The sequence below is a fragment of the Dasypus novemcinctus genome, chromosome 13 (genome assembly GCF_030445035.2).
Source record: "Dasypus novemcinctus isolate mDasNov1 chromosome 13, mDasNov1.1.hap2, whole genome shotgun sequence".
Taxonomy (NCBI): Eukaryota; Metazoa; Chordata; class Mammalia; order Cingulata; family Dasypodidae; genus Dasypus; species Dasypus novemcinctus.
Window position 1 is genome coordinate 53,826,097 of NC_080685.1, and position 20,965 is coordinate 53,847,061.

The 20,965-nt window shown below is 41.8% G+C and overlaps 1 long non-coding RNA gene across 1 annotated transcript in view; it reads left to right on the forward strand.

The window, feature by feature from the left end:
* LOC101414438 (uncharacterized) overlaps window positions 1-17,773 on the forward strand; it is a 44,451-nt gene extending 26,678 nt beyond the window's left edge. The window contains exon 3 of the long non-coding RNA XR_009188648.1: window positions 15,113-17,773. This is a non-coding gene — a long non-coding RNA (uncharacterized lncRNA). The remainder of the gene's footprint in view (window positions 1-15,112) is intronic.
* The last annotated feature ends 3,192 nt before the right edge of the window (window positions 17,774-20,965 follow it).

Here is a 20,965-nt window from a genome sequence, read left to right on the forward strand (position 1 = left end):
CTGTGGTGTTTCGTTGGAGTAGAGTGGTTATTGTTTTAAAAGTTTTCTGTGTTACTAGTGTGCCCCTTTCCAGGTCCTTTGGCTATTGTTCGGGCATGTTTTAATATCTGTGCCTGTTGATGTTTCTGGATTGCTGGCATTTTAAGTTCCAATTCTGGGATATATGAGTCAACTCACTACTATGTCATTCCTTGGGTTCCAAAGTCTCTAGTCAGTCTGCCTTCTCCACTATACCTTTCAGAATCTTTTTATGTTTGTTTTATATATAATGTCCAGGAACTTTTAGTTTTACTTAATGGAGGGAATAGGGAAAAGGATCTACTCCATCTTCCCCAAAGTGAAAACCTCAAATACAAATATTTTATATAAAAATGTTTTATATAAAGTTGAATTTTAATTTTATTTTTGAAAAAAATTAAGCATTTAAAAATGTTTTATAAAAACAAGCTACAGTTTTTGTATTCAATGTTCTTCTAATTGCCAATAAAAATATTGGTATCATGCTTTACCCATGTGTACAAACTTAAGGGTAATATGATTTGTATAATATTGCAAAATGTTCCTCAGCTGCTACCTGCATCTGTTGCAAATACCATAATTCGTGACTACTTTTGGAACCTTAAATTAGATCACAAAAAGAAAGAAGATGATAAACACTTAGCACTTGCTAGGAAACAATAACTCAGCATATGTAAGAAGTATTGCATTTTTGCTGAAAGGAAGGTTTTGACAAGTTAATTTGTCTTTTCCCTCTTGACTGAACACTTCAGCTGCTCAAATTCTCCCCATAGTTCAATGTCTAAGGACAAAGCCCACACGCTGTCATGGCATTTAGATGTGGCTGTCCTCTGTTTTGAGGATGTGAGGAAGAGATGTGAAGTGTTTCCTTGGGGCCTGAAGCGTGCTAGAAACAAGAGTGGAGGTTTGGTGCTGTGCGTTGTTCTGTGTTGACACTGAGCACCAGATCCCAGGTGACAGAGAGGTCCACATGAACTTCCATAAGTGCATGTGTGCATGTGTGTGTGTGTGTGTGAGATTCGAGATATGGAAAACCCTCTAACACAAAAGTCCGGGGCAGGGACACTCTTGCCCATAGTCTAGGAGGCCTGTCTTTTACTGGGCAAAATTGGCTAAGACTTTTAAGTTACGTGCCATTTAGGGGGCTTTGTTTCTCATCTGTGTTCTGGTAATCTAGTGTAAGACTATTAACAATGTAAATGAGGCAAATCTAAACATTTCCATATTCAATTGAGAATTAATATGAGGTAAACACAGATCAGGAGATGGTGAGAGTTCTTTCTCTAGAATTTATGAGGCAGTTTTAATGGTTCTGAACTACTGTGTCTCATGTAGAGAAACTGTGTGGACAGAGAGGGATATTTCTCCTTGTATTTTTGGGGAAAGTGCTGAGTTATTTTTTTTAATGGTCAATTTCGTTTTTCTAACTAGAGTCAAACATTTGATATGATAATTGAAAATACATCAAGGCATCCAGAACAGAAGCAGTTATGTGTTTGGTTAGATGACAGGATAATTGCCAACCCTTATCTTCAATTTTCAGACTTAAATCTCTTTCCCATTTAGTTTTAATTGACTCTGGGCTTCCATCCATCTTTAACTTTGGGTTCATTTGTTGCAATTGTTTTATCGAAGCTCAGTTCTTCTCTAATGAATACAATAAATCTATGTATTTGATTCAGCTTTGCTTTTATGGCTAATATTTTAAAATTATAAAACCAGATTCTGCAGAATGTGAAATATAGGAGTAAATGTCTCAGTTTCAGACTTACTTTGTTGATATCTGCGAGAAGGTCTTAGCTCTTGGGCATTAGTTTATTCAACCACATTTTTAAAATATAAGAATTTGTATTTTAAGTTTTCTTCTTCTTAATTTCTGTTGATTTTTCACAACTCCCATACCAGCTGCTTTTGAAAACTTACGTCCTTTCAAAATGATTACTTTTCTTCCCAAACTGCCAGTTAAATGGTGACCTGCCATCTTAGAGCCTTGGACTGTATTGTTACTGCAGAATTCTGCACTGTTTTTTGGTTACCTATAGCAGAGATGCCTTCAAATATCTTTTTAAAGTTATGAACTCCCTCCTTGGAAAAATGCGCACTGATGCATACGGTTTTGGGGACTTTGCAGACATCTTTTGGTTGTGTATGTTCCTGAGGGTTTACTACATCTGGAGTTAAGCCCTCTTGGTTTAGACCACTTGGTGGTGGTGGCTTTTGCAGCAGTTATAACAAGGCCATGTCTTGGATTATTTAAGAGATCCAGTGGGCTAATGTTGCTGGGGCGGTTATGGAAGGTCATTTCATTAGTTGTGAATGAAATTGGAGGCTCTAGGTTCAAGGCCTGAAGGATAGTAAGGTGGAGAATGCTGAAAACCGGGGAGTGAACTTATAAGGTTAAGTGGAAGTCTCTTCCTTTGTTCTCTAATGCGTTAGAATTGAATCTATAATTATATTGGTGAAACAAGGGAAAAGGACGGCCATTTAAAGTAGCTGTCTGCTGTCGGGAGGCGGACTTGGCCCAGTGGTTAGGGCGTCCGCCCACCACATGGGAGGTCCGCAGTTCAAACCCTGGGTCTCCTTGACCCGTGTGGAGCTGGCCCATGCGCAGCGCTGATGCGTGCAAGGAGTGCCGTGCCACGCAGGGTGTCCCCGCGTAGGGGAGCCCCACCGCAAGGAGTGCGCCCAGTAAGGAGGGCCGCCCAGCGCCAAAGAAAGTGCAGCCTGCCCAGAATGGTGCTGCACACACCGAGAGCTGATGCAGCAAGATGACGCAACAAAAAGAAACACAGATTCCCGTGCCGCTGACAACAACAGAAGCAGACAAAGAAAAACAGACAGCTGGGGCGGGGGGGGGGGGCGGAGGAAGGGGAGAAAAATAAATAAGTAAATAAATCTTTGAAGGAAAAAGAAGCAGCTGTCTTTCAAAAACTGACACTTCTAAAGGAAGCAGAGGGTTTTAGTTCCATTGCATACCTAGATGAGCTTTGGATATGCAAAGCAGGGGAGAGAGTTAACATGCTCTGAGTGAGACATGGGAAGCATTCCTGAGGGAGAGAGGAGAGAGGACCCTTGGTCCTGCCCATTGAGCATGGCCCATAAGAAATCCCTAGATAACGTTCAAGAAATGGGACATGTAGTATCAGATGTTAGGTGGTTTGTGGTGTAGTGAGAAAATGTAACCCATCCCTCATGACCTACAAACCATCTATAAAAATTCTGCTAACATGCAACACTTGTAAAAATGATTGCTTTTAGGTAAGCAGATAGGGTTGGGCTAAAGGGTACAGAATTATGGTGGACTGAGAATAAGAATTCAAAAAGGGTAGAAAATTGGAGCCAGTGGTGACCAGGAGAATATAAGTTCCCTTGCAATTTGCAGAAATCTCAAGGCAGACATTAGATCCACTCCCCCAACCTCCACCAAGGACATAAAAATGTGGGTTTGGGTGAAGCAGATGTATTTTTTAAGAAGCATGAGGATCCCCACTGACATCTGAGCAACCTTTGTATAAAGAGTTTACCTTTCCAGAGCTTCTTTATATTCATTTCCTTTTTTTGTTCTCCTTTGCTTCTGGGTACACAGGCACTGGCATCCTCGCAGAGGCTGGCAGATGCTGGCCTTTTCTTAGTCTTGTGAGCCTGGAGACTGTGAAGGAGGGAGGAAGCATGCTTGCAGTACATGTGGCCAGGGAAGAGATGAATGTAAATCTGAGAGTCAAATGAAAGTTCTGGTGGCTCCTGATAATTTTTCATTGGGACCTGATAATCATTTGCAGTCTCTTTATAAGGTTCTTAGGTCAGTCATATCTGGCTTCCAGGTCCTATCTGCTGAGGGCCAGACATGCCTCCTTCTTTTTTTCTGAGAGAGGTGGCTCCGTCCCATAAGAGCCTACAGATCCGTGCTGACCCCTAGCCTCTCAGGAATGTAGGGCCCTGAATTTCCTGGGCTATAAAGGAGGGCCCCGTAAGGTAATGTGGTAGGGAAGGAGAGGGCAGTGGGAATGCAGCTGTGCTATTTCCTTTCTTCTTTAATTGTCGCCTGACAGGGTCAGGCTCTGGGGCTAATTTGGTATGCTGACTTGTACCTTATAAAATGAAAATAAAATAAGTACGCCTCACCTTCCTTGCTTATTAGTGTAACTTACACATGTTTTGACTCTGAACAGGAATTCCTTCCTGAGGAAATTTTTTATTGCCCATTGAATGGACTTCGTGGGAGGGAGGGAAGCGGGCGGGGGAGATGGGGCGGTGGGTGCTGCATTGGAAGGTGGAGTCGGGGATACAGTGCCTGAAGTTGGGATTGAGTGGCTGATGTGTTTTGTTTGCTCATGCTAACTTGCATTCTCTCCTCTTTTCTCCAAGAAGTTTATAAAATGTAATCTCTGGAGACTGACGTAACTCCCTTCGGGGTGATGAGGTCACATCTTTGGGCAGTGATGATATGAGGTCTTATATCTTGTATCAGCGACGCTTGCAGGTCTGGAGGGGGGCATGGAAGGAGTGGGAGAAGGAAACAAGGGCCTGTGTTGATGATTCAATGCTGACACATAGACTGGGGCATTATAGCGAGTGCGTTTCACATGCAGTGATTCATTCAACAAATATTTATTGGGTGCAGGTAATAGGCCAGGTATTGGGGAAGCAGAGGTGGAAATGCACAGTCCTTGCCATAATGGAATTTATAGCAATTGCTGTTTTATGATGGACTGCAGGTTCTAACGGTGGCTTACAAGGCCGTCTCTGTCTTGGCCTGTTGCCTCTTCATTTCATCTCCCTCTACTTTATCTTGTGTTTCCTCTGACTGTTCCAGTCATACTGGAGCACACCAGGTGCCCTCCCACCTCTACACTGGATGTTCCCTCTGTCTAGAATGTTCTCCCTTACTTCTTTCATTTTTTTACTCATGTCACCTTGTTCAGACAACCCTGTTTAAAAGTGCAACTTGCCTTTTCCCCAATATTCCTGTTCTCCCCTATCTTCTCTACCTTTTCTTTCTAAAGCATTTATCTCCTTTTACCATAGCATGTATTTGACTTATTATAATTTATTTTTTATTTATTGTCTTCTGGTAGAATATACGCTCCTTTAGGGCAGAAATCACAGATGTGTGTCAAGCACTTATAATAATGCCTAGGCTGCATGTCGCTGGAATCCTGTCCCTTTCCAGGTATTTCTGAGACTCCTCAAGGAGTGCTCACAAACTGTCTAGCTTTCTCCAGGCTGCTGTGCTGATCACCTCTGGCTGTGGTTTAACCATTCTCTTGTCCTCCCTCTGTTTTTATTTTCCTAAATAAGAACACAGGTCTGAGCTTTATTTCCTCAAACATAGCTAATTCAAGGCTGCGGGTATTTAAAACATTTTACTGAAGACTTGATGATACCACAAGAAAATTATAACCCAGGGGACCTTAGTATTGCAGATCAACAATCAGTGCTTCTAGGGTCCATTGGCCATGCTTCTTGGGGATGGAGGCAGGAGCGTCCCTAATTAGCCAGCTCTCTCCTTAGGCCCACGCCTGCCGCATTGCCCTAGGGCTCACTTATTTTCTCTGCAAGGGCCTTCCCACTTGAGTGTCCTTTCCCCCTGAATTCAAGCCCCCAACCCCAATTCTAAAGTCAGCAAACAAAGTACTGTCAACATCACGGTAATCTGTATAGAGATGAGTTCTGCTTAAAGCTAAAACAGCATGTTCACATTGCAAACTGAAACTTTTATCAGCATGTGCATTTGGACTGCTTCCCTGGAATCAGGATTTCCGGTATCCCTAGAAAGTCTTATCAAAAAGGTTCTTTTCAGAGTAAGGGGAAAATCCACCCCAAAGGCAAATTCCCCTACAGCAATAGGAGAAACAATAGCAGCAGTGTTTGCAAAACCACGCTGGCAGCTTGTCAACAAAGGCAGAAGAAATTATGAAATTAGAAAATTGCCTTTTGCAAACAGTAATGAAATAATGGTTCTGGGCAGCAGCCATCAAGGCCTGCAAAGATCACCATGTGGGAGGTTGATGAGAATTTTATTATGGAGGGACTGGGCTGATGCTCCAGGATCCCACTGGCCAATCTTAGCATCATGAAAATGGGTCAGCCAGACGTCCTGTGCCTAAAGTACACAGAAGTCCAATGAAGTATTCTTGCCAAGAAAGCTGAACCTGATTCTATTTAAGTATCTAGCCGCCGGTGTGGAAATAAATGAAGACTACTCAAATGAGTATAAATAGGCTATTTATTCAGAGCTAGCTATATAGCAAGGGAGTCAGCCACCATCACTTGTTAAGATTAACCAATGGGAGAGCATCAGCCTGGCCTCTCAAAGTCAGGCAAAGGAGTGGGACAGCTTTACAATGAAAGAAAAGGATTCATGTGTATTCTGATTGAGGGTTGATGGCATGGGGAAGTTGGAGGCAGGTAACTAGAAGTAGGGCACCTTATGTGGTTGGTTTAAGGTAGCATATTTGGCTTTCTCTGGCTGAGTTGACAGCAAGGGCAAAATGGCAGAGGTTGTGTGTTGGAGTTCTGTTGTCATAGATGGTCTGGCCATCTTCTGTTGCATATTCAGTAGCTCACCAGTTTATAGGTAATGCAGGCGATAGAAGAATAAGCTAAATGACACTGAACCATGAGGAAATTATCAGTCAAATCCAGATTGTTGGACATTCTACAAGGCAAATAACCTGCTTTCTCTAGCAAGTTATTGGCAGGAGAAAAAATAGAGGGGAGACTGTGATGAAATAAAAATGAATTAGGGGGAAGCGGACTTGGACCAGTGGTTAGGGCATCTGTCTACCACATGGGAGGTCCGTGGTTCAAACCCCGGGCCTCCTTGACCCGTGTGGAGCTGGCCCATGCGCAGTGTTGATGAGCGCAAGGAGTGTCGTGCCATGCAGGGGTGTTCCCGCATAGGGGAGCCCCACGCACAAGGAGTGCACCCTGTAAGGAGAGCCTGCCCAGGAATGGCACCGCACACATGGAGAGCTGACGCAGCAAGATGATGCAACAACAAAGAGACACAGATTCCTGTGCCATTGACGACAACAGAAGTGAACAAATAAGAACACGCAGCAAATGGACACAGAGAACAGACAACTGGGGGGGGGGGATGGGGAGAGAAATAAATAAAATAAAAATCTTAAAAAAAAAGAATTAGGAAATTGAAAATCTACAGGCAATGTATGGATCTTATTGAGATACTGATTTGAACAAACTAAAAAGACATTTTTGAAACAATGGGGAAATTTCAATATGGGAAGGATTTTAGACATGGCTGATATTAAAGATTTCTTGTTAATTTTATTTGGTGTGATAATGGCAAGATAGTTATGTAAAAACAACTCCTATAATTAAGGAGGAATTTTTGGGTGAATGCCACATGAATTTGTTTAAAAATAATCTAGAAGATGAAGAGAGAGATAGGAGAGATTATTGTTGTCATGTTGATATAGCTGAAGCTAAATACTGGATACCTGGGAGTTTGTTATACTATTCTTTACTTTTCTGTGTATTTTTAAAAGTTTCTATATTAAAACCTTAAAAAATGGTATCTTTCCCCTACTTCCAGTCATAAAGAGTTAAAAAATAATGGATCTAATGCCTGAGTTTTCTATACTGTTATAATTCCATTTTCTATACTGTTATAATTCCAAATATTCAATAAGATTATCAGATCTTGCTTTCTGATTTCTGATTTGAAAATTTTGGTTATTGTACCTACATAATATTGCCTGTGAAAATAATTTAAATCCAGTGGTTCTCAAGTGGGGGTAATTTCCCCTTTCAGAGGACATTTGGCAATGTCTGGAGACATATTTGATTGTCGCATCTGGGGAGAGGATGCTACTAGCATCCAGCGCAGAGAAACCAGGGATACTGCTAAGCATCCCGCAATGCACAACATCCCATAATGGAAGATAGCCTTCCACAACAAAAATTTATCCAATGTAAAATAGTTGAGAAACTATTTTGCCAAGGTTGAGAAACCCTGATTTAGATGATTATCCTGTAACTTTCTGTGGTATTTCATAATTGCTTCTTTTTTTTTTTAAAGTAGTTTTATTGAGATATAGTTACATACCACACAATGTATTCAACGGTATAATCAAATGGTTTTTAGTGCAGCCACAATGTTGTGCATTCATCACCACAAAAATTTTAGAACAATTTCATTACTCCAAAAAGAAAAACTTCATACCCCTTAGCAGTCACCTCTCAATCCCTCTATTCTTCCCCAGCCCAACATAACCACTAATCTAATTTCATCTTTATGAAATGATTTATATTTATGTTTTGGTGTAAATGGAATCATACAATATGTAATACTTTGTGTCTGATTTCTTTCACTTAGCCAAATTCTTAACATCTTGTAACATTAGCATCATTTGTTCAATTTCAATATTTGCAATATTTGCAATATTATCCATATTCATAATTCACATAGATTTTACTATGCTATACAGTCCCATTTACATTTTTTAGCTTTCCTTTTAAGTAATATACAGGATCTTAGACTTTCCCGTTCAACTACTGTCATACCCATGTAATAGCACTGCTAGTTAGAAATATTATGTTGTGCTTTCACCTTTCTATTCATTTCCAAAGATTAACACACATCCTTTTTTTTACCAACTCTGCACAAGTTAACCCTCAGTTTTCCCTTCTCTAACTTGTTGTATTTTCTGGTGATGCATATTCAAGTTATTAACTCCATGAGATTACACAATATATTTAGTTCATGAAAGTGCAATCACACTGTATTTGTACTTTTGTGTCTGGCTTGCTTCACTCAACATAACGTCCTCCAGGTTCATCCATGTTGTCATATGCTTTGACTTCATTCTTCTTACAGCTGCATAATATTCCAATGTGTGTATACACCATAGTTTATCTATTCATCAGTTGACGGACACCTGGGTTGTTTGCAAATTTTGGCAATTGTGAATAACACCATAATGAACATCAACGTATGGATGTCTGTTTGTGTCACTGCTCTCTGTTCTTCTGAGTATATATCTAGTAGTGGTATTGCTGGGTCATGTGGAAAATCTATAATCCACTTCTTTAGGAACTGCCAAACAGCCCCCACAGTGGCTGTACAACGGTACATTCCCACTGACAGTGAATAAGCATTCCTATCTCTCCATATCCTCTCTAAACTTGTACTTTTCTGTCTTTTTAATGGTGGCCATTCTAGTAGGTGTCAAATGATATCCCATTGTAGCTTTGATTTGCATTTCCCTCATGATGCTGAACATTTTTTCTCGCCAGCTGTATTACTTCTTTGGATAAATGTCTTCAAATCTTTTGCCAATTTTGGTTGTTTGTCCCTATTGTTGAGTTGTAATATTTCTTTATATATCATGGATATTAAACCCTTATCAGATATGTGATTTCCAAATATTTTCTCCCATTGAATCAGCTACCTTTTAGTTTCTGTTTGTTTGTAAATATTTTAAACTCATCTTCATAGTTAAAGGGCAATTTTGCCAGATAAAGAATTCTCAGCTGGCATGTTTTCTCTTTCAGTATCCTAATTGTATTATTATACTGTCTTCTTTGCCTCTATGGTTTCTAATGAAAAATCTGTACCAAGTCTTACTGGGTATCCCTTGTATGTGATGGTTTGCTTTGCCCTTGCTGCTTTCAGAATTTTCTCTTTTATCTTTGACATTTGAACATTCTGAGTAATTGGTATATTGGAGTAGGTCTATTCAGATTTATTCTGATTAGAAGTATGCTGTACTTCTTTGACACATAAATTCATTTCTTTCATGAGAGCTGGGAAATTTTCAGCTATTATTTCCTCAAATACTATTTCTGTGCCTTTTCCCTTGTCCTCTCCTTCTGGAACTTCCATGACATGTATGTTGTTGCATTTTGTGTTATCATTCAACTCCCGGAGACCCTGCTCAAATTTTTTCTATTCTTTTCTCTTTCTGTTTTTCCAGCTGTTCTATCTTCTGTATCACTTATTCCTTCTTCTTTCATTTCAAGTCTGCTTTTTGTAAGCCTCTAATGTGTTTTTCATCTCACCTATCATGTCTTTCATTCACATGAGCTCTGTTTTCTTTCTATTCAGGTTTTCAAATTCTTCTTGTGCTCACTCAGTGTCTTCTTGATGTCCTTTATCTCTTTAGTCATTTTGTCTTTCAGCTCAATAATTTGATTTTGGAAATTTGTGTCCATCTCCTTAATTAGTGTATCAAATCCTGTGTCTCATCTGGGGCTTTGATATGTTCCTTTGTTTGGGCTATTTCTCTATTTTTTTTAGTATAGCTTTTACTTTTTTGCTGATATCTAGGCATCTGATTATGATGGTTAGTTTATTCTGATGCTCAGTTTCTCTCTCTTTCTTAGTAATTAAGTGGCCATAGGCTGTGTGTTACTGCTGTTCTTTGATTCTTGGTTCAACCTATTCTAGGCCTTTAGGATTGCCCCTGTTAGTTGCTCAAATCTGGACCCCAAAAATGGGTTGCAGACCTGCTTCCAAGGGCCTTGGGGAGGGAAGCTGTAAAGGCTAGAAAAAACCTCTCATTTACTTTTAATTTCCTCAAATGCACTTCCTTGGTTGCCCAGCAGATGGCGCTCTTTGATAGCCCTCTCATTTCAATGCCTGGCCATAGCATGTTTCCTGCCACACAGGCAATCAATGTGATAGAGGATCCTGCCTGGAAGAGAAGAGCCTCTTAATCCAAACTTTCTCAGAGGTTGTCCTCCAATCTGTGCCTGGAGCCCCCTCTCTTTTCTCAGGTAGGAAATAATTCCACTCCCCTCAGTGTCCTCAACAACAGCCCCAGTCAGTAGGGAGGGTGATTGAGAGGGTGGGATCTCTTTAGTCCCTGGCTGGCTCCTAAGACAAACAAGGGTGTGGCCCCACTTGGCCTGGAAGGGCTGGTGGGACACAGCAGACCAAATCTGTGGGTCAAAAACTGAGTCAGCTTTAGGCTGTGTCCCTTTCTCTCCCCATTCCTGGGGAGGCCAATTCCTGCGGCCACTGGCCCTAGGCCTGAGAATTCAAAATTGCCTGTAGGGTGGGGGTGGGCACTGGTAGTTGCAGCTGCAGCTTTAACTCACAGTTTTGCCATTGAGATTCTTTACCTTTGCCCCTCTTTTGGGCAGTGTTTAGCCTGCTCCTGGTGTCTTAAACTCTAAAATGTTATTTCTCCTAGGCCATTTCTGCCTGTCCTCTAGCTATGTTTCTGGGAGAGGAGAGCATCCCATGTCTTTCTAGTGCGCCATTTTCCTTCCTGTCTTAAGTGGAATTTTACCTAAAGCAATGTGCAAGAGCTCAAACATGCCAGGGAGAAGTGGGTAATGAAAATGAGAAATGAGGGAAACGGACTTTGGCCCAGTGGTTAGGGCGTCCGTCTACCACATGGGAGGCCCGCGGTTCAAGCCCCGGGCCTCCTTGACCCGTGTGGAGCTGGCCCATGCTCAGTGCTGATGCGCGCAAGGAGTGCTGTGCCACACAGGGGTGTCCCCCGCGTAGGGGAGCCCCACGTGCAAGGAGTGCACCCATAAGGAGAGCCGCCTAGCTCGAAGGAGGGAGCAGCCTGCCGAGGAATGGCGCCGCCCACACTTCCCGTGCCGCTGACGACTACAGAAGCGGACAAAGAAACAAGACGCAGGAAACTAAGACACAGAAAACAGACAACCGGGGGAGGGGAGGGGAATTAAAAAAAAATAAAAATAAATCTTTAAAAAAAAAAAAAAAAAAAAAAAGAAAATGAGAAATGAAAGCAAGGTGCAAGCAATAGGAAATGGCACCTTCCTCAAACCAGAGAATGCTGGCCCTTCTAACACTCTCCATTCGAGAGCCATTCCAGACATGCTCATGAACACGTGCATTGCTTTGTCTGTCTTTACCTTCATTCCCACCACCCCAGCCCAGCTACCATCATCTCTAACCTGAACTACTGGAACAGCCCCAAACTAACCTTCTTGAGTCCCCTCTTGCCCTCTTCGGACCATTCTCCCCATAGCAGCCAGAGTGATCTTTCTAATATGTAAATCCCAGCATGTCGTTCTCTCATAAAAACTGACCAGGTTTTCTCCAGCAAAGATAGTGACATGGGTAAACATAAATGCCAGTAGTACTATATTTTTTATTTGTAACTCCACCGTTTACTTCATACAGGACTAGAAGGCTAATGCATGACATATAATAACAAAGCAATGGTTTTGTACTTGTAAGAAAAAAACAAACGCAAGTGACCAAGGCCTAACTTTGGGCCCCATGTGATCATCTGACCCTGTAGCATGCCCGCACCCCCTGTCTCTGGTTGTATACTTATCTCATTTCTAGTTTTCTTGCTTCTTAATAAACTCTACTCCCTAGCCTACATCTTGCAGATGTACTTGGGAGAACATCTCAACTCGGTGAGCCATCCGAAGGCCGCCTATTAGATCAAGTGCCTCTCACATTCTCACTGCTTTCCGCGTTCTAATATATGTTGAGTCCCACTGACTTGTTGTCTGCAACTCCTAAAAGTCAGCTTTGTGCCCAGCGTGGGGCTCTGTCCTTGGCCTTCCCCTGCAGCTCTGCGCCTCTGCAGATCTTCACCACCAGGCTGCTTTTGTCATTCAGGTCTCCGCTCAAACGGGCACCTCCTTGGAGCTGCTTCCTGGCCCCTCAGTCAAACTTGTACTCTCTTACTCTCCCTTATATCACCCCGGCATTTATTCCTCTCAGTCCTCATCACTCTCTGAAAGGATCTTGTTTTTTCTGGTTTCATTTCCCCCTGCCTCCTCCCACCTGCGTCCATCTCCCCAACATAAACAGAATGTCAGCTCCATCAAAAAAGGAACCTCATCTGTCCTGTTCGTCACTGTAGCTCCAGGACTTAGAAGGTTGCCTGGCACATAGTATGTGCTCTGTGAACCTTTGCTGAATGAGCGGACATCCCAGACTCTGCTTAACAGGCCCCGTTTCCCATACATTCTGATTATTAAGGAAAAGCCAGAAATCCATATTTTAAGGATTATTTCCCAGTGTTGGCAACTTATTTAAAAATTTTAAAATACCATGTTAGTCTAGTAAATCGTGTCTGTAGGATTATTTGTCCTGCTAGCTTTCAATTTGGGGTCTCCTGAGTTTGCTACGTTATGTACCTTGGAAGGGGAAGGGAGAGAGGCTGGTAGCTTTGAGGGAAGAGCGGTGAGACAGGAGAGAGGAGGAGAGTCCCTCTCTCTGGGAAGGGGTCAGTGATCAGAGTCCTTCAAAGGGAGTCTCTCTGACATTGTCTCTGGGCAACTGGCAATGTTTTGGCAGGGATGGGGTGCACCTAGGGAAGCAGGCGCCCAGGCCCCAGGGGTCTGGGGCTCACAGTCCTTCTCCAAGTTTGCCTGAAAATCAGAGAGATTAGATTTCAAAGGATTCTGTAGAGCAGGGGTTCTTTAACCAGGGTTCATGATTTCAGTGGGTCCATGAGCTCAAATTGAAAAAAAAATCAACTTATTATCTTTATTTTCTCCGATCTCTAACTGAAATCTAGCATTTCCTTCACTCATAAATATATGCAATAAATTACAGTAGTACTCATTTCATATCACAGCACAGTAGTACTCATTTCACATCACATTACAGTTGTTACATATCTCGAAAAATTGTTTACTCTCATCCGTATGTTGAAATTAGAATAGTTGTTTAGACCTGACGCTAGAAACAGGCAATCACAATCCTACTGTGTGCAAACTATTGTGACATAGTTGCTAACTATCTGGCAACACAGAAGAGGTAATAAACAGAAGGAGATCTGTTTGTATAGGGACGCCAGTTTGTGAGGATAAATCACAGGGTCAGCACAAGTTACAGATGTTGAAAATTTCACTGCACACAGTTATAATCAGTGTAACTATAATGAAAAATAAGAAAATACAAAGTGGGAACTACAGCCTCACGAAATGAAACACACCTAAAATATATAACATATTCAACATGTGCTGCATGATTATTAGCAATTTTGACTGAGCCACTTGTGTTGAAAATTTGTTAACTGTGATGTCAGCCATGTTTTTAGGTAACCAATCATATCATAGAAACCCAGTTATGATATTATAATTAACTAAAACATGAAAAATGACAGGTCGAAATTATCTTATGTGACAAACACAAAGATGCTTGCACATTTTATCCAGACAACACGGCTACCTTTGTTGCGCAGAGAAAATTTTCTTCTTTTCCTGCCAATTTGAGAAATGTTTGTTACATAATCTGTGCCCACTCAAACCCACAGTGGTTGTTACTGTGGGCCCTGAGGGGAGGGGTAGAGAGGAATAGAATAGATGGAAGCAGGGGTAACTGGGGTACAATGGAAGAGTTCCATAAGATTGTGCAATGATGGATTTGGACATGTTAAATTTCACCAAAAATTTATAAAAGTGTATAGTCTAACATGTAAACCATAATGTAAACCATAGTGTAACTAAAAATTTAGGAAAGTGTACAGTCTAAAATATAAACCATAATGTAAACCAAAATGGAACCATGTTTGGTAGCTATATTTCAATATCTGTACATCAGCTGCAGCAAATAGAACATGAACATGTAAAAAGATCATTGCTGGGGAAGGAGGAAAATGGGTTTGATACTGGTATATGGGAGTCCCCTATATTGTACATGTGACTTTACTGTGATCTAAAACTTTTTGAAGACAAAATTAAAAATTGAAAGAAAAGGTTGTAGACACTGAGGAAGGCATGAAAGAAAGCCTTGCCACTGTATATATAGGGCAACACCTATTACAGTGATGAAAGGCAAAACGTCAAAAACAAAGTTTTATGATTTTTTTAATACGCCAATTTATTTTTTACTTCATTTTAAGGTTTTCTAAATTAGTATGTATTCTATTTCTAATCTTTAAACCTATCATTACTATTTCATTTTCCTACTAATTAAATTTGGCAACATATTAGGCTTCATTTTTAAAGAAGTTTTGGACCACAATGGGGTTCAAGTATGGCAGGGGGGGAACGCTGGTGTGGGGTGTTATGAAAGGGGGACACATGGTTGGGAGGGAGTTCTCCAGGGCATATATGTAGGGTATATAAAAATGTTCACATATTCGTTGGGTATTTTCATATGTTTTTCTTTTGCCACTAGGTTTCTAAGAAGGTTGTGAAATCCATGCGACTTTACCTGCAATTCTAGGAAAGACATCAAATTCCAGAAAGGACATGAATCCTGATCCACTGCTCTAATCCATCTGTCTGTTTGGGAGTTAAAAATTACTTATTTGTATACATATTTATCAAATTACTTAAAAACCTTATAAAATACTAAGTGTTAAAAACCTGTCAATTAAATTACATATTTTATTTTACAGACCCAATTTAAGTTGAAATTTCGAAGAAAAGGAAGTATGATGAAAGTTATGTATTATTTGGTTTTATCTGTATTAATGAAAGTGACAGAACTCAAAAACCATGTGAGTTTTTGCATGGAAAAATTCTTATGAGTCCAGCAATGGTGAAAGATCATCTCATTTCTGTCCATGCTGAGAATGCATGTAAAGATGCAAGTGTTTTTCGCGCAAAAAAAGCTCAATTCAAAAAAGCAGGGACACTTCCAAAACTTGAATTTATCATTTCATGAAAGCCTCTGCTTGAAGCAGCCTATAAATTGCTTCCCAGATTGCCAAGAAAAAGAAGCCCCACTCTTTCAGACAGACTTTAGTTAAGTCATGTGCACTGGAAATGGTTGAATTGGTGTTGGACTGAAACAGAGAAAGAAACTGGAAGTGGTTCACTTGTCAAATGATGTAATATGTTCTAGAACAGGTAAGATGTCTTTTAATATTTTAAAACAGGTTATCCAGAACTGGCAGCCTTGCCATTCCCCTTCAGTATGCAATTGGATGAAACTACAGACATCTCTCAATGTATCCAGCACCTTACTTTTGTTTGTTTTGTGCATGATGATGCCATCAAAGAAGAATTCTTATTTTGTGAGTCTCTTTTGGAAACTACAAAGACTGTTGATGTTTTTGAAATGGTAAAAAGTTTTTTTCACACACAAAGCTTTGATTGGAAAAAAAACAGTTCATTCTCTTTGCACTGATGGAGTTCCTGTGAGACTTGGTAATACATCGGGTTTTGCTACTTTAGTTAAAAAAGAATCTCCTCAAGTTATCACTCATTGCTTTTTTTTTAAGATTTTTATTTTTTATTTATTTCTCTCCCCTCCCCCCCCCCCCCCGCCCCATTTTCTGCTCTCTGTGTCCATTTGCGGTGTGTTCTTCTGTGTCCACTTGCATTCTTGTCAGCTGCGTTGGGAATCTGTCTCTTTTTGTTGCATCATCTTGCTGTGTTATCTCTCTGTGTGCCGCACCACTCCTGGGCAGGCTGCACTTTTTTTGCGCGGGGCATCTCTCCTTGTAGGGGATCACTCTTTGCATGTGGGGTTTCCCTATGCGGGGGACACTCCTGCATGTCGTGGAACTCCTTGTGCTCATCAGCGCTGAGCGTGGGCCAGCTCACCACAGGTTTGAACTCTGGGCTTCCCATATGGTAGAAGGACACTCTTATCAGTTGAGCAAAATCTGCTTGCCTTCACTCATTGCTTTTTACACAGACATGCACTGGCAACAAAGACTCTTCCAACAACCCTGAAAGAAGTTTTGTCAACTGCTATAAAAGTTATCAACTTTGTCAAAAAAGTTCTCTGAATCATCATATTTTTAAAAGATTTTATCAAGAAATGAGCGCAAAATATGAAGTTATTCACACAGAAGTGCCCTAGTTTTCAAGAGGACAAGTCTTGAAGTGCTTATTTGAACTAAGGGCAGAAGTTTCACTTTTTTCTGAAAGAAAAAGAAAACCCAGTCTTAGAACATTTTGAAAGAAAGGATTTTATCTATGGGTTGGCTTACCTGGCAGATATTTTTCACCATATCAATGAGATCAATCTTTCCATTCAAGGTTGTGGAGTCACACTTATGCTCGTAGTACATTATGGAAGTGCTACAGGCTTCTTTGGCTAAGTTACCAATATGGAAGGAGAGAGGAGATGTCAACATTCTTGCAAACTTTCCAATGTTGGAGGAAGTGCTTTACCAAGATGGAGTTGAAGTACAAAATTCTCTGCCTTTTTTTTTTTTTGAAAAGAGATATTGGCAAACACTTGGAAACGAATTCTTTAAAAAGTTATCTCTATTTTGATGGCATGAAAATTTAACCATGGATCTGCAATCCTTTTTATTTCTGATATAAACTGTATTGAAGATGTTGACTTAACCAAAGATGAACTCATTGATCTTAGGACAAAACACTTGCTACAATTGAAGTTTAACTCAAAAAGCCTTGAGAATTCTGGTGTTCCCTGGGAGAAGCCTGTCCTTGTCTCGTAAAGCGAGCTATGGAAGCTTTGATTCCATTTGCAATAACATATCTTAGTGAATCGGGATTTTCAACACTTGTAACAATGAAAACAAGAAATCAAACTTGATTACATGTCCGACTTGATATGCGTGTTGCCTTGTCAAATACGACACCACAGTTTTATGTTCTTATTCAAGATAAACAACAGTCTGCACATTGACATGTCTTTAAAAAATAAAATTTAACCTTAATTTTTTAATATATTTGATGTATTGGATTATTATTTAATGTGCTAAGAAAGAAGTACATATGTGTAGTATTATATCATATGTTTTTTATTTTAGTAACTGTATTTCAATATATGTAACTGATTTCCTTTGTAAACATTATTCTTGTAGGGACATGTTAGTGCGGGTGTGATATATTTATTAAATAATACACAGTATAGTGTGGACTTAGTATGCTTTTATTTTGATGTTGTGTGTTCTGAGTGCAGTGGCTAACTGCCTGCAAAAAGGTTGGCAAGGATGGTGGAGACATTTTATGAAGTGGGAAAACTCGAATTTCTAAATGTTTGCCGAAATGACCATTTGAACAGATGTTGGACAGTGTTAATTTATCAGGTTTTGAAATTATGGGACAGTTGTAAAACGTAATTTTGAATAACCCTAAAATTTAATTTAAAGAAATGCCAATGTTGAGTGTCATAAAACTCTCTGCTGCTACATTCTGAGATGAGGCCTGAGGTTTTCAGCTGACTTGCAAAGGGGTCTGTGGAAAAAAAAGGCTCAGACCTCCTGGTGTGGAGGGAACAGTGCTGTAGCCAGCTGGGCTGGAGGAGCCTTCAATGGCTTTTGGGTCTCACACGCATCCTGCATCCTCGACGTCCTTTGTAGAACCACGAGGGGGCTGGGCTGTAGTGAATGCTGGATTGGATCCTTCACCAGCCTGGAGGGAGGGGGACTCAGAGTCAGATTTAAATTCAAGTAATAAAACAATATGCCGTTTCTTGTACAACCAAGTTTATGGATTAATAGTCATCCCTATTACTTGACATCTTGTTTTTGTCAAAGGGGGCAACACTGCTGGGAAGTGTGGGGGAAAGTATAACACCGACACCCGCACCAACACAGATGATCTAGTTAGGGCTCCAGCTTACCTGTGGATGGTGTCTTCTAGGATGTTTCTCCTAGTCTCAGCCCACTCTACCCAGGGTGAGGGCCCAGCTTGCTCCTAAACCTTGTTTCCCAAGGAACTTGTAGCACATCACTTGCTGGTTAAGTTTCAACAGCAGGGATGAGATTAAGGCGTCAGAGGCTTCCTATGGCCCAGATGTGGGGCACTCTGTGCCCAATTGATAGCATCCCTCCACTGTGTCTTCAACATGACTTGTGAAGGTGAATTCTGAGGCTCTGCTGGCTCAGTCTTTTTGGAAGAGAAAGAAAAATCTTCTGGACCCTTTTTTTTTTTTTTTTTTTTAAAGATTTATTTATTTATTTAATTTCCCCCCCCCTCCCCTGGTTGTCTGTTCTTGGTGTCTATTTGCTGCGTCTTGTTTCTTTGTCCGCTTCTGTTGTCGTCAGCGGCACGGGAAGTGTGGGCGGCGCCATTCCTGGGCAGGCTGCTCTTTCTTTTCACGCTGGGCGGCTCTCCTCACGGGCGCACTCCTTGCGCGTGGGGCTCCCCGACGCGGGGGACACCCTTGCGTGGCACGGCACTCCTTGCGCGCATCAGCACTGCGCACGGCCAGCTCCACACGGGTCAACGAGGCCCGGGGTTTGAACCGCGGACCTCCCATATGGTAGACGGACGCCCTAACCACTGGGCCAAAGTCCGTTTCCCCCTTCTGGACCCTTTTCAGGTTGTAAACGCATGTCTCCTCCCCCGTCTTCCTCCTCTACCTTCTCCCTAGAGAGTGACCTGGAGAGAAGGAAGCCAGCTGGCTCCAGCAGGCAGCAGGATAAGAGTTTTGTGCAGAGAGTTTCCCAAGTGGGAGCTAGAAGCTAGAAGCAGTATTGATGCTGCATCGAGGAGGCAGAGTTTCTTTGGCAGAGAGTTTACAGGGGTAGCTGCCAGGTGCGCCATTGCTTTCACATTGTCTCCATCCTCCTGGTCTTTCTCATAGAAATTTTGACTGCCTTTGAGTTAAGACTGAAGGACTTAGTATGGTGGTGGAATTGTTTTATGCTGGAAAGTTTTCCTTATTCCGAAGGGAAGAGAATGCACACAAGTATAGGTTAAAAACAAAGAGCTTCCATCTTTCTTTGAAGACTGGCAAAATATAAAACAGACTATCTGCCTGAGTGACAAAGGAAAACTATCCCCTGGCTGATTCTTGCTTCAGCCTTTCTTCACATGCCACCCATCTCATCCCACCTCTTCTTAGACTGGAGAATGAGCAGAAAGAGAGAAATAGAGAGAGCCCAAGGTTCCAGGATCAAGTTGGAAGTGGGGTGGCAAAGAATCGGGTGAGAGTGGGTGGGCTCTCTGTACTGAGAGCACCAGGGCAAATGGCCACTGGGGGACTTGAGGTCAATTACTATTTATAATGAAGGGGATACAGCATCTACCTCTGGAATTCAGATGTCTGTGCATCAGAGCAAAGTGGCCCCATGAGCAGACGGGGAGGCAGGTACCTCCTAGAAGACCCATCATGCTATGGAAGCAGGAACCGTGTGAGGGGAGGAATGATGTATGAGTCCACTGTCTGTCACGCAGACCCACCCCTGCCCTGTCCCATGTCCTAGGAAGCCAGGAGACTGGCAGCCAGTGGAAAGTGGGGGTTTTATCATGTAAACTCCTCAAAACACCAGACAGGAGCATCCCTGCTTCTTCTGCTTTAGGGTCCTAATACATTTTGTAACACCACGTGGGGAGGGAGTGGTTCTCTTCCATGTTGCCCCGAATAACTGAGTGCCTGGTGGATGATGGAGGAAGTGGTGGGAAGTGCTTGGCGGGAACTGATCCACATGTTGAGGGAGCACAAGTAGGACAGCCCTGAGGACTCCCAGAGCTCCTTGGGTGGGATTCTTCACCAGGAGTGTAACAGCCACATTAACTCCACCTCGCATTTACAGAAAATGGACTTCACAGAAAATTTCACAAACATGTTCTCATTTGCTCCTTATAACCTCTTGTAAGGTAGAAGCAAGTATAATAATCCTCCTCCATCCCAGGAAGGGGTGGACTACGCAGCCTCAGGGCCACTTTATGTCAGTCCATAGCTCTCAGCAGTTGGCCAAGGGCCCAAGGTGTGCATTGCCTGGCGACCTCTTCCCTGCCCAGGGTTTTCAACAGGAAACAGGTTCCTCAACAAGGAAAAATATGACCTTTGTTACTGTTAGAGGCTGTGTGGAAGATGAAGCTTACAGTGAGAAAAAATGGTCCTGCTTACTGAGCACAGGATGCAGACTTGCTTGCTCTGTCACAGGCATGGCTGGACATTTTCCCAGGTAAGACGAAGAGCACAAAAAGGCCAAGGGGAGCAAGAGGGTGGAGAGGAAGGCACTGGGTGTCTCTGTCCAATTCACCAACCAGGTGAGTGAGGGGTGTGGAGGGCCAAGGGTGTCACACTCATGAATGTCCAGGGCTTGGGCAAAGTGTTTTTGTCTGAACATCCTGTATGCCTTGACGCAGC